General features: G+C 35.5%; 2 long non-coding RNA genes across 3 annotated transcripts in view; one reads left to right on the top strand and one right to left on the bottom strand.

Moving 5' to 3' along the window:
• The window catches only part of LOC114276963 (uncharacterized), a 55,032-nt gene extending 46,853 nt beyond the window's left edge, over positions 1-8,179 (bottom strand). Inside the window, exon 1 of one of the 2 annotated variants that reach the window (XR_014347174.1) lies at positions 7,949-8,179. This is a non-coding gene — a long non-coding RNA (uncharacterized LOC114276963). The remainder of the gene's footprint in view (positions 1-7,948) is intronic. The other variant, XR_014347175.1, reaches the window with a different exon arrangement.
• Positions 5,817-10,407, top strand: LOC114276962 (uncharacterized). Its single transcript, XR_003634434.2, has 3 exons — positions 5,817-6,133; positions 6,229-6,262; positions 10,044-10,407. It is a non-coding gene; the product is annotated as an uncharacterized LOC114276962 (long non-coding RNA).
• The last annotated feature ends 3,316 nt before the right edge of the window (positions 10,408-13,723 follow it).

The following is a 13,723-nucleotide window of genomic DNA, read 5'->3' as shown; positions in this document are numbered from 1 at the left end:
CTTCTAAGGCGGTGTGTTCGTGTCAGAAATGTGTTGGACATTGACACTCATCAGACATTTCCCGACACATGTCGGACACAAGTCCAAATGTGTCATATTATTTATTTATTTTTTGACCCAAACACGCTGTGGACACTTGGGCGACACATATGACCATTGCTTAACACACATGAAACACATTATAAGTTTGGCCAAAATGGCTTAGAAGATACAATGATAAAAGAAAAAACAATATAGATTTATACTTATTAATCAGTCCTCATTCAAACTTTTAAGAATTAGTATCCGTATAAGTGATATGGTCACATATCGGTTGATAATGGGCAATATAAGTTTATCAGCCGATATATTGGTAAATAATGGTATTTGGAAGTCCAAAATCCCGATACATATTGGCCGATACGATATATGACAGGCAATATTTAAAACCATGGTATTATATTGCATTTTATCTTAATTATCTTTTAATGAGATACTCAAATATATGGCACATAATAAACATAAAAAAAAACTATATAATTTGTGCATGTCCCTCATGTGTCATATCCTACATTTTTTGACAGTTGTCATGTCAGCATATTCGTGTCATATCGTATGTCCGTGTGTTGATATCCCATTTTCTCCCACTTTAGTCTCTATGCTTCTTACTAAAAGAGGGCTAGGCTTTGGTTCTTAGGTTTATGGTTGATAAGACAAGGGTAGAGATTATAGGTGGAATTAAAAAATAGTTGAGGTTTACAACTCACCAAGAACCAAAAGGAATAATAGCTTGTGTGATCTTCCAGGCAGATCCACGATTCAAAGAGTCAAAATGTTGGGTTAATATGGGTTAGAGAATAATAATTTTTCACAAAAGCTATGTTTACCTTCAAAAAAAAAAAAAAAAAAAAAAAAGGAAAAAATAGAAGAGAAAAGAAACCTTTAGAATCTTTTGAAGTCCTTCCAAGGTATTAAGGAACAGTAAGCGCCACCAATAACGGTGGATTTGACATGGTTGTAGGGTGTAGCAGTCGCAGGGTAATGCTAGTGGCAATCGGAGCTATAAATTTTTTATTTGTTCACAAAAATTCTGAAAAACTTACCAATACTAATACACATTTTTATTTCATAATCACATTTAGTAGGATAGTTTTTGGTGGATTTTCTTTAATTTTTAAAACATGATCCTATATATATGTACTACTTTTTACACCACTTTTAAGTAGCTTTTTTTTTTTTGGACATACCCCCCCGGTTATGGGAAGACCAAAAAAAAAAAATTTATGAAACCTGTTTAATATTAAAATGATAAGTCTCATAAACATAAGTTCGTAATACAAATGCCAACGTACTAATGTGAAAATACATAACATGATATCCAAGTTTTGTCTAACAAATTTAATCTGAAACCAAATAGATATAATTTAATAATCAATAGGTATAAGTAAATAATCACGTGATAATGTAAAGGAAGTTTGTTGATTAATGAGCAAAATTAATGAATGATTGAAATAAAAGAGAACTAAGTTCATTTAACCTTGAAAGCAACTCAAAATCTTCTAGAACTTGAGGATTAGACACTTAGTATGTAGATCTAAGGTTTCAGCATAAGTTATATGTGTCTTTTCTATATTAAAAAATAAAAAAATAATAAAAAGTATCTTATATACAAAGTCGGTTGAAAACAGAAATTTAACGGCCATAATGGCACTGTAACGGCGCTATATCAGTGTTTCTTAGTTATCTGTCAACAACTTTTCTTTTCATACATACCAAATAGTCATTAGATTCCTCCAATTTTCATCAAAATCAACGGTAACAAGAAAACAGCGAAATTCAATACATTTTCATCGGAATCTGTACTCAATTATATATAAACCAAACTAATGACCGGCCAAAACTTTTAATTCCATAATTCGCACATATCTGAATTCTTTCACGGATATTTGGTTCAAAACTTCAAATCCATAACCAGAATCCACATGAAATAAAACCATAAACAACAAAAAATCACAGTTCTGAGGTTCTCATAGATCTAAATCCATGTACATCAAACAATAACTCATGACATAATGCGATTCAGTAACAACTAGGTTCTACAATCGATTATATAGTGCAGACAAATTTGAATCGATATAGCAAATTTACCCCATAAAAATTAGGAACCAAACGAATCGATTGAGAAACGCTGGTTTTCTGGTGGAACCGAACGATCGATCTGTGGATAATTTGAACCCTAAATTCAAATCACTGTGTTTGGTTTGAGTTTTCTGGATTAAGTTTTTTAAAAACTAAGTTTTTTGATTTTCGTGTTTTTTTATTTTTAGTGAATATTTTTAAAATTTTAAACATTTTTTTTTACTTTTTTAGATACACCTTACTTAGATGTGTCTAAAAAGTAAAAAAATTGTGAAAAAATATTTTAAAAAATTAAGAAATACATAAAAATACAAAAAATGTACTAAATTCTTGTATTTTTTTGTATTTTTGGTATTTAGTGAATTTTTAAAAAAAATTTTTTACAATTTTTTTATTTTTTAGGTGTATTTATGTTAGGTTGTCTAAAAAGTAAAAAAATTGCATTAAATATTTAAAAAATTCAGTAAAAACAAAAAAACACGGAAAATAAGAGTGTAGAATTTTCTGAAAACTGTTTTTTAAAAATGGGAACCAAGCAAAGTGAATATCTCTCTCTCTCTCTCTCTCTCTCTCTGATTTTTAGATAGCAATCGAAGTGACCAGAGATGCAAAGAGGTTTGCAACAATAGCTTCATCTTTTCAGGCTACTCCGCTTGTGGTTTCACCGTCTGTCCCAATGCCGATGCTTAATTAGACAAGAACTTGGTTACTTTTGCTTGTGACATCAAACCATCCAAAAACATAAAGTAAAATATCTATATGATAATGATATTGATGATAATGATAAGTTTGAGTGGGATGAATTGGAGTTTTGGAATGAGAAGAAAATGAAGATAAAATAATTGAAAACTTAAAGAAAGAGATGAAGAGAGTTGAATATGAAAAATGTTATTTGGGAAAAAAAAAATTTATTTTAAAATTTAATGTGTATTGTCTTTCTTAATAAACTTATATTAGGGTATAATAGAAACTAATTATTATAAAATTTTCTTACAGATTTTTTCCATAAATATTATACTTTTTTAGTGTATTTAGGTTAGGTGAAACTAAAAACTAATAATAATAATAAAATAGTAAAATTTTTGACTAAAAACACACACACCAAAAAAAAAAAAAAACCCTTAATTTTCTGAAAATATTTGCTCAATTTTTTAAAACCAAACAAGACAAGTCTACAGATACAGAATCAATCATATAAAATATAAGTGGAGTAATTTGAATGAAACTATCATTTATAATGGGATCCACAATCTAATATGCATGATTAAAATTATTTTATATAGTTAATTATGTTATCAATTCTGCATGTAATCTTGTTATTTGATAAGGCCTTGTTGATTCTTTGGGTACAAGTAAGGCTTTGGTCTTAATATTTAGGACAAGACCCAATATATTTAAACCAATTGCGTGAGATTGAATGTAGATTTGTGAGTAATATAGGTCTCCATTGAGAGGTTAGCTATTATAGTTAGTTTTTTTGACTTTTTAATTATTTTAATTTGGCCAAAAAATTTGTGTTTGAAAAGATAGTTTTTTTTTTTTTTTTTTGCAATTGATTTGATAAATTGTGAGAAAAAAAATGAAATGATTATGAATTGAATGTGACAAATTATCTTATTAATTATTTTATTTTTATTGACTATTTTAATCTAAATAATCCTTCCCAAATAGGGCCATAGTTGATGTAGTAACAAAATCTTTCAACCTTTTAGTCAAGTCGTGCTCATCAACCCAAAATTGAGTCAAAAAACCTCATCCTCCTCTAGATGTTAAAAAATTTTGTTCAATGTTTTATTTATTAAGGAAGAGTTATTGTTGAATGGGGAAGCATTTGTATAATTTGAGAGCAGAAATAGTAAAATGGTTATGCTCTATTTCACGTATTATTTTTTTGTTGGACAATCTTCACTGTATTAAGAATAAATAATGTTTATGTATTTAACAACAAACAAAAGAAATAAAGAAAGAAGAGAGACTTATGTATTTATTGAACAAAATTTTGATTAAGTCTAGTATTTAATATTGTGTCCTTAAGACAGGTTCGTCCTTTTCACGGTACTTTTAGATTGTGGACGTCTATCTCTCAAGATAAAATGATCAACAACAAACAGTAGCAACACTACCACTACAACAAAAAAAGTCTTTGGTGACAAAAACGTATGACAAAAATAGGATTACATGTTTTAGAGATGAAAATAAGATTTCGTCTCCAATTGTACTATTTTTAAAGAGGAAAATGAAATTTTGTCATTAAATGCTTAAAATCAATAAAACAATAGGCGACGAATTTTTTTTTCGGTCTCTATATATTTTTTTTCATCACAAAATAAATTCCCGCCCTTGGAAAGTTTGGTGGGAGATTTGGGTGCCAATTTGGTGACGAAAATTTTCGCCACCATTGTAAAAATTTTCCGTGAGGAAATAACTTCGTCTTCTGTAGTTTTATTATGCAAAACGACACCGTTTCATGTTATAAGTGTAAAGCCCTATTTGTTTGCCCAAATCAGTTCCTATCTTGCGAAGCCCTCTTTGGGTTAGACATGAGTACCTGTTTAAATCTGTTTAAATGGAATTTTTCTACCACCATTGCCAACGCTCCACCACCACCACCAGTTCTGCGGCCACAGATCCATTACCACCGTCGCTACTGCCGCCACCACCTCTTCTCCATTTCCATCACCACAACCGCCATAACTCCACAACCACTGTCGCCGCTACTCCACTACCGTCGTCACTCTACTACCACCATTACCTGTCCTTCACTACCACTATGACGACTCTACCACTGCCACCACTCACTCTTTTCCACCACCACTGCTGTTGCCACTGCCACCACTTCACCACCACCACCATTACCTCTCATCCACCATCTTCACACCACCATTGCTGCCACTACACCACCACCACTACCACCATCACCTCTATACTACTTCCACCACCACTACCCCACCACCACCACTACCACTACTATAGCCGCTGCCACCATTTCTCTTCCACCACCACCGCCTTACTTCACAACGACTACCACCACCATTGCTGCCGTCGCCACTCAACCTCCACCGTTGCCTCTCCACTACCACCACTACTCCACCTCCACCACCTCTTCTCCATTACCACTATTGACACACCACCTCCGTCCAACCCATTTAAAACCATTTATTAAATACGTGGGTTTGGATCGATTCTGTTTGTTTCAATTTTCGAAAACTATTTTTCTAATTTTTAATTCATATTTTTTGAATTTTTAGTGAACTATTTTAATATTTTAATAATTATTTATTTTTTTACTTTTTAGATACACATAATCCAGATAAACTTTAAAGGTATAATATTCATGAAGAAAATTACTAAAAAAATCACCATACACAAAAAATTCTAAAAAGATACGAAAACTCCGTATATTTTTATATATATTTATTGATTTTTTTAATATTTGTTCACAAATATTTTACTTTTAGATGTATTTTAAAAAAATGTATTTTTAATTGATTAAAATATTGAAAAAATTCTGTAAAATAAAAAATACTGATTAAAAACTTAGAAAATAACCTTTAAAAACTAAAACAAATTTTTAATACAAAATTTATTTTGACTCGTGCAAACCCATCCATTTGCCATGTCTTTATAAAAATCTATATAATAAATAGAATGATTTTTGAAAATTTATAAAAAAAATTTATATAATTTTTTGAAATAAATAAAATGTATCAGGACATTTTCAAACGCTCTGTGCTCTGTGTTCTGTGTTCTCTCTCCCAAACACTTTGTGCTCTCTCCCACCCAAACACTCTGTGCTCTCTCCCTCTCCCACCTACCCATGTCTCCTCCCCATTCCCCCTTTATCTGTATCTTCCTCTCTGTTCTTCTTCTTTCCTACCCTCTCTCTTCGCTCGCTCCCGATGCTACACTCCAATCCTCGATTTCTGCCTCTCCCCTTGTCTCTCACTCGATTTCTGCTTCTCCCCCCTCTTCCCTTCTCTCTTTGTCGAGCTGTGTCTCTAACTCAGCTCGCAAGGTAAGTCTTTTTTCCCGCTTTAGTGTTTTGGTTATTTTAGGGCTTTGTTAAGAATCTAGATGTTTGATAGGTTTTATTTTTTTGAACTGTCACAGGTTTCTAATTTAACCCATCTCTGCCAATAACAAGGTTAGGGTTTTGGTTCTCTCTTCAAAATTCGTCTTCTATTTTGCTTCCTACATCCAATTTTGTATGTTGCTCAATTTTGTTTACTTCGGCCATGTTTGGTAATGTTCGTTGTTGACCACCGCACAACAACCCATCTCTGCCAATACCAAGGCCACGGCTTTGCTCTTCTCTCTTCAAAGTTCTTCTTCTATTTTGCTATCTGTATTTGTTTTTGGCTGTCTAGAAAATGTAATTTGTTTACATTTTCTGGAGAGTATGTAATTTGTTTACATTTTCTGGAATTGGATTGTTTTACTATGAAGTTTTTGAGAGGGGTTCAAGTGCCAATTAATTGAGGGTTATTGCCAATTAATTTGTTTCTTTGCTTCTGTTTAAATTTTGAATTCCTAAAGTAAGTAGTAATCTATTTTCTCTTTTAAAAGGGCATATATGGGAAGAAGTGAGGGAATTCAAGAACACAGTTTATAAGCAAAACCATGTGAACATAGTTTACATGTCATCCATAACTTCTCTAGAATGTTTCTTCTTCTTTTTTTGTTTGATAGTTTTATAGTTTTTTTTCACTATTAAGTTGATAGTGTAAATTTCTTGGTAATGTTCTTAATCTTTACATCTTAGAGATTGTTGAGTTTATGTAAGATTGATGCTGAGCTAAGAAGCACGGGTGCGGGTACGAGTACGGTACGGGTGCAGGTACGAGTACGCCGATATGGCAAGATCCCAAAAAGGTATGATACGGGTACGGGTACGGTTGCGGTACCCCGATATTTTTTTTATAATTATGGTTAAAGGATCCAACCTACAAATTAAAATTAAATATCAAAACTAAAAAGAGAACAACAAAACTAAAAGACAAATATGCCAAGATATTTTTTTATAATATTTGTGAAATCTCACTTTGACATGTTATGCACTGTGAATCTGTGATCATAATTTATTTCAGTGACAAGTATGACAAGAACAAGGACACTACAACACCTTTCAATCTGACTCCCATATTGACCTACAAAGTATCTCTCAATTTTAGTTCATGAAAGACAACGAAACAATAACCAATCATATCCACCCACAACATCAAGCATTGCAAGGAAATTAACCAATGTGGAAACAGACAGATAACTTAACTTAACTCAAAACCAATGGTTATGCATCACAAATTAATGCTCTATTTTTCAGTTACAAAACCCCCATCCCTCCCCCTCAAAATAAACTGCTACAAAAGAGAATTTAAGATGTCAAGTTATTTTAATTTGTCATCAAGCTTTACAACCAATATCATATTACATATATATATGACATATATCATAAAATAAATAAAAAAATTAAGTACAGATCTTAGTTCAAAAATCTGGACATATATCAGAAGAAAAAAAAAAGAAAAAGGGCATATCTTAGTTCAACAAATCTGGATAGATTTTAGTTCAAAAATCTGGACATATATCAGAAAAAAAAAATGACAGATCTTAGTTCAACAAATCTGGACATATATCAGAAACAGAAAAAAAAAAATGAGTTCAAGAAAAATGAAGAAGAAGATGAAGGATCAAAGAAAGAGAAAACCAAAGAGAAAAGAAGAATTGATCGTTTGCAGCGAAGAAACAACACAAAAATCTGAAGAAAAAAAATTGAAAGAAAGAGGATAAAGAATTGAAGAAGAAAAGGGGAAAGAATCGAAGATGAACTTACCCCTTCAATCGCACCTTCGAATGAGAGAGAATCAATCAGCAGCACCTTCGATTAAACCTTTCAATCGCACCTTCGAAGTGTTCTTCAGACTCTCTTGGGAGTACTTCTGGAAGGAGATGACCGAATAGACATGGAACCCTAGCACCTTCGAAGTTCTTCAGCCTTGGAGTATTTCGGAATGAGATATGGAAGGAGCTGAGATGATCGAATGATAGAAAGAATAAAGAACCCTCATTTTATTTGGTTTCATGTTTTATTTATGTTTTATTTATTACAAAAGAACCCTAGATTTTTATAATTCTTTAAAATAAACATAAAAATTGCTCCGGTACCTTTTAATTTATAAAAAATCTCATTTTTTATCTCGGAGTATCCAAAACGTACCCATGGCGTACCCATCCATATACTTATCGTATAAACATACCCAGTGCGTTTTTGGCCTACTCAGTATGCGTACAACCGTACCGGTACGCGTACCTACACCTGGGAAGGACTCGATACTTGTACGACAACATTTTTTGGAGTACCCGTGCTTCATAGATGTTGACTTAAAGCTCTTCCTCTGAAGTTCTGGGATTTCCTCCCTTTCTCTCTTTGATAGTTTGTTTTTATTTCGAATTAAAAATTCTCCTATGTAATATACCTTATGATGGTTTGACCTTAAATGAAATTCTTCCACTAATGGGCAGGAAGATGCACAACAGAATTCCTTTCAATTTGTCTCAGCCTAGTTATCCATTGTTTTGCTTTTATTGTGGCTTATATTCCATTGCCTTGACACAAACACCTGGTTGAGTGTGTGTGAGTGTATGAAGACCTAATTGGGTTCCAGATTGATTGGGAATAAAATTGAAAGAATATGTTTTAAGGTTTTTATTGGTTATATTTCAGTTCTTGTTCTAGATGAATCTTTATTAATATCTGGTTTTTATTTTTTATTTTTTTATGAAATCTTTCTTGATTGTTTGCTGCTTCGATTTGTTCCCAAGAAAACTATTTATGTACTCTGTTTGTGTGCAATGCTTGATTGGCTCAAAGCGTTGCTTTTTGATTAATTTAAATCTCTGTTTTTTTTTCCCCCATTGAAATCTACCTGATTGTGCACTCCCATGTGTTTTATTTTTATTTTTCTAAAACCAAACTAAAAATACCTAGAGACTTGCTCAGCAGGTAAATTTTATATACAAAAACTGCATCTAATTTGCCATGGCTTCTTGTTGATGCATTCTTTCATTTAATGGGTTTCAAAACATATTTATTCATGCCCATTTGGCGTGGCTAAATGTATTTTTTATTGAGCTGCTGTTGTTCAATATGTTGTATTACACAATGGAAAGAAGTCATGTGGAATGTGGTTGTGTTCTTGAGCTAGGGCTTTATTTCTTCTCTAAACCTTGTTTTGGCACATTTAAGTAAATTTTATGTGTTGAAATTTTCTGTTTTATACATGTTTCTTGGATTTATGCATGATTGGTTGTGTTCTTACTTCGGCACGTGTTTGTTAATCATATGAACCACACCTAGGCTCTCACGATATTGTATACAATGGTTAGAAAGGATTCATGCAATGAAACCCAATTAGCTGGAAGAGTTGATAGGCGTGCTCGGTTTGTTGCTCATCTAATGCATAACGATTATAAATTCTTGATTCTTGGATTTTTCTTCTTTTTTTGTAATCAACAAAAAGAATGCAAATTATCCACACCCATTTCCATGCAATTTGCTATCCAAAAAGTGAATCATGGAAAGTGAATGCCTTGGCTGAAAAAAGTGTCGTTGCTCTAATAAGATCTCAGGAACATGCATAATTATGTAGGCAAGTGTTGCATGTTGGAAAAAATGATTTTTTGGTGACTTTAATTAAATATTAAAGTGGGTCTCAACCGTCTATTGTGTTAGGTCCAAGTGGGTCTAGATACTTTGTAATAAGATCTTTACACCGCAAATAGAATGCCCAAAAATCATTGAGAATTGAATGAGAAATTGCCCCATGAAGTTAGCTTCATGAAAGAGTTAATGAGGTTTGTAACTTCTGCCTTTATTGTAAAGTTTAATAGTGCATTAATGGGGTTTGTAACTCCTGTCTTTATTGTAGAAGTTAATGGTGCATTAGTGACCGGGCATAAAGGTTGAAGGCTTCTTCTCTCTCCCATATACATGTATAAATTGAGACCCTCCTGTCAAGTCTCAAACACAAAAATTATTGTTTCCTTTTTACAAGTCAGTTTGCTAGAAAGTTTCTACAGTGAGAGAGTGCTGCCATGGTTTTGTTCACTAAGCTAAACAGAAAGTGCTTCTGCCGTAGCTGTTTTTAACCGTCGTATCCTGGAAGATAGACGCCGGAATTCCTCAAGCACTCAACCCATGAGGCGGCAAAATTTGTTTTAAGGAAACTGCTACAGTGCAGGCTTCGGCTTGCTTTCTTTACCATTTTATTGTATTGTGTATTTCTGTTGCAATTCTCAGCATGTGTTCTTGGTTTTTTTTTTTTTAATTTATTCGTGAATCTATTTATTTAATTTCACAATTTGAACAACATTGTGTAGACACCCCATTTTTGACCGACCTTAAGACTCAGACGTCACCGATTGAGCGCTTGGTGATGATGCATAATGTTCTCGTTCAGAAGTTTCAGAGTTGCGGCTGTGAGCCCTGTCTCCGGACTTCCGAACCCTCTTCTGTACCTTGTCTCGGTTTGCGAACCAGACTCGATTTTCTCTGTTTCTTTTCCTGAGGGGAGGGAGAGGTCCAGTAGACCATCTCTCAATGTCCGTAGGCTACATTTGGTGGCCGTAGGCCATTTTTCCCATTTCGGAGTCCGGTTTCCGGTTTTCGGAGCCGTCAGGCCGTGTGCCTCGGTTCGGGACCGCTTAACCATCTCCTATTGCTCTAATTTTTGGCATACTTCCTATTTGCTCCCTTTTGAGGGACACTGGGGGCTGAGAAGCCCACTTCGTGGCCGAATGCCACTTTCGGTGCTTAACAGCCCATTTTCGGGACCCCGAACTGCGTGTTTTGGTCCCCGAGCATTCGTTTTGCAACGATTTTCGTTCATTTTTGGCAGGTACCTCTGTTTTATCACCGGGGAGGTCACTGAAGGGTGGGAGGCCAGCAATTGTTGCAGCAACCAGTTATACATCCTCCGACGCCCTCCGGCGCCCGTTTTTCGCACTTCCGGGCTAATGTTGAACCCCTTGGACCCTTTTTCTTGAACTTTGAACCACATATTTGTGATGTACACACATGAGAGGACCCTAAAAGTTCATGGCCGGCCATTAATTCAACTTGACCCTTTTGACCCCCTCCTTCCGGGCTAATGTTGAACCCCTTGGACCCTTTTTCTTGAACTTTGAACCACATATTTGTGATGTACACACATGAGAGGACCCTAAAAGTTCATGGCCGGCCATTAATTCAACTTGACCCTTTTGACCCCCTCCTTCCGGGCTAATGTTGAACCCCTTGGACCCTTTTTCTTAAACTTCGAACCACATATTTGTGATGTACACACATGAGAGGACCCTAAAAGTTCATGGCCGGCCATTAATTCAACCTGACCCTTTTGACCCCCTCTTTCCGGGCTAATGTTGAACCCCTTGGACCCTTTTTCTTGGACTTTTAACCACAGGGTTGTGTTGTACACAGATAGGAGGACCCCACCAGTTGGTGGCCGGCCAGAAAATCTGATTGACCTTTTTGACCCCTAGCCGGCCGGCTAGGGGATGTGGCCGGCCGGCCACCTGCAACAAAAGTACCAGGCCGGCCGTATTCCTTGCACTGTTCCCTTTACAGCTGTGAGGCTTTATCCCCCAGAAAAGATCTTTATCTGGGGGATATTTCGTGGGGGAATATTACTCTCCTTTTCCCCCACCTTTACACCCCCTTGTTGGCCTATATAGCAAGCAAGCCTTGTAGTATTTTGGGGTTAGAAAAACTCACCTTCAAGCATCCATACATAACTCCATTGATATACCTCTCATTTCTTGAAAAATCTCTAAGTCCCTAACCATCATTCCTTCTACACCACCAAGCTCTACCACCACCACCTGATTTCCAGCAACAAGGAAGGTTTCTCAAAGGCCAAAGAAGCTGCAAATTCATCCAAGAAGCAACAAAACTTTGAGTCTTCAAGGGTGAGTAACATTTTCTTCATTTTGACCCTCTTTCTTGATTTATTTGTAAGCCCCACTTGCTTTTTGTTTCAAGCTCCGGCCCAAACTGAAAAGGGCCCTATTTTGAGCTCATCTTCACTTTTCATTAAGGGCTCAACCCTGTTTGAGCCCTCCATGACACACTTGCTTCATTGATCCTCTTGTATGTCATAGTTTTGCATGCTATTTTTGACCCATGAGCAATCTGTTTTCGAGCATGTTGTAAACTGATATTAGGCTTATTTTGAGCCCCTCTTCAACATTGAAGAAGGGCTCAACACCATTTGGGACTTCTATGTTGTACCTACCTTTATACTCCCATTTTCTTCCCCATTCTTGCATGCAATGGCAGCCTATCATACTTTTGTTTTTGGCCATTTTACAGTTCTGAAAAAGTGCTTATTTTGGTCCATTCTTCGTTTTTCATTTAGGTCCTTTCATGGTTTGGGGCCTCCATAGGTCACTTCATGTTATATCCCTCTTTTATTCCCCATTCTTGCATGTTTAGTTAGCCTACCATGCTTTTGTTTTTGGCCATTTTACAGTTCTGGAAAAGTGCTTATTTTGGTCCATTCTACATATTTTATTAAGGGTCTTTGTCTGTTTGGTGATTATTTTGCATACCTCATGTTATAGCCATTTTGAGCCTTATTTTGTATCACATTTCTATCATGTTTGTATACTGATTTTGAGGCTGCCATAAACTGTAAATATTCATATTTTTGGTCCCTCTTCAATGTTGTAGAAGGAAATTTTTCAGTTTGGGTTTTTCTTGTATCACTTGCTTCATTACCCCTCTTTTGGCCCCTATTCTTGCATGCTATTTTTACCATACCTATGCTTGCTGTTTGGCCATGTTTATAACTGTGAAAGTGTATTTTTTGGGACTGTCTAGCTTCTGCCTTTGCATTGCATGTCCATATTGTGCATGTTTGGCATAGCTATAGGCCATTTCGAGGGCCCAAATTCGCATTTCGGGACAATTCCTTGCATTTCATGTCATTTCGCCTCATTTCGGGATTGTTTTCCCCCATATTTTAGTGCTGAAATTCCATTAGAATGATTGCATGCCATTTTCATATCATTACATCACATTTTGTCATCGCCTCGGTTTGCGTGCCCGTGTGTACGCATTTCGAGGCACCTCATTTTTATCCGCCGGCATCCTATGTGAGTGTGGCTGAGGCTCACTCACGTTGGTGTAAGCCCATATCATGTTTTCATATCATTACATCACATTTTGTCATCGCCTCGATTTGCGTGCCCGTGTGCACGCATTTCGAGGCACCTCATTTTTATCCGCCGGCATCCTATATGAGTGTGGCTGAGGCTCACTCATGTTGGTGTAAGCCCATATCATGTTTTCATATCATTACATCACATTTTGTCATCGCCTCGATTTACGTGCCCGTGTGCACGCATTTCGAGGCACCTCATTTTTATTCGCCGGCATCCTATGTGAGTGTGGCTGAGGCTCACTCACGTTGGTGTAAGCCCATATCATGTTTCCATGTCATTTCATCACGTTTTATCATCGCCTCGATTTGCGTGCCCGTGTGCACGCATCTCGAGGCGCCTCATTTTCATAGCATTTTATCATCGCATCGGTTTACGTGCCCGTGTG

Source organism: Camellia sinensis, chromosome 12 (assembly GCF_055761805.1).
Source record: "Camellia sinensis isolate YWXY chromosome 12, ASM5576180v1, whole genome shotgun sequence".
Taxonomy (NCBI): Eukaryota; Viridiplantae; Streptophyta; class Magnoliopsida; order Ericales; family Theaceae; genus Camellia; species Camellia sinensis.
This window is presented reverse-complemented; position numbering and strand designations above follow the sequence as displayed.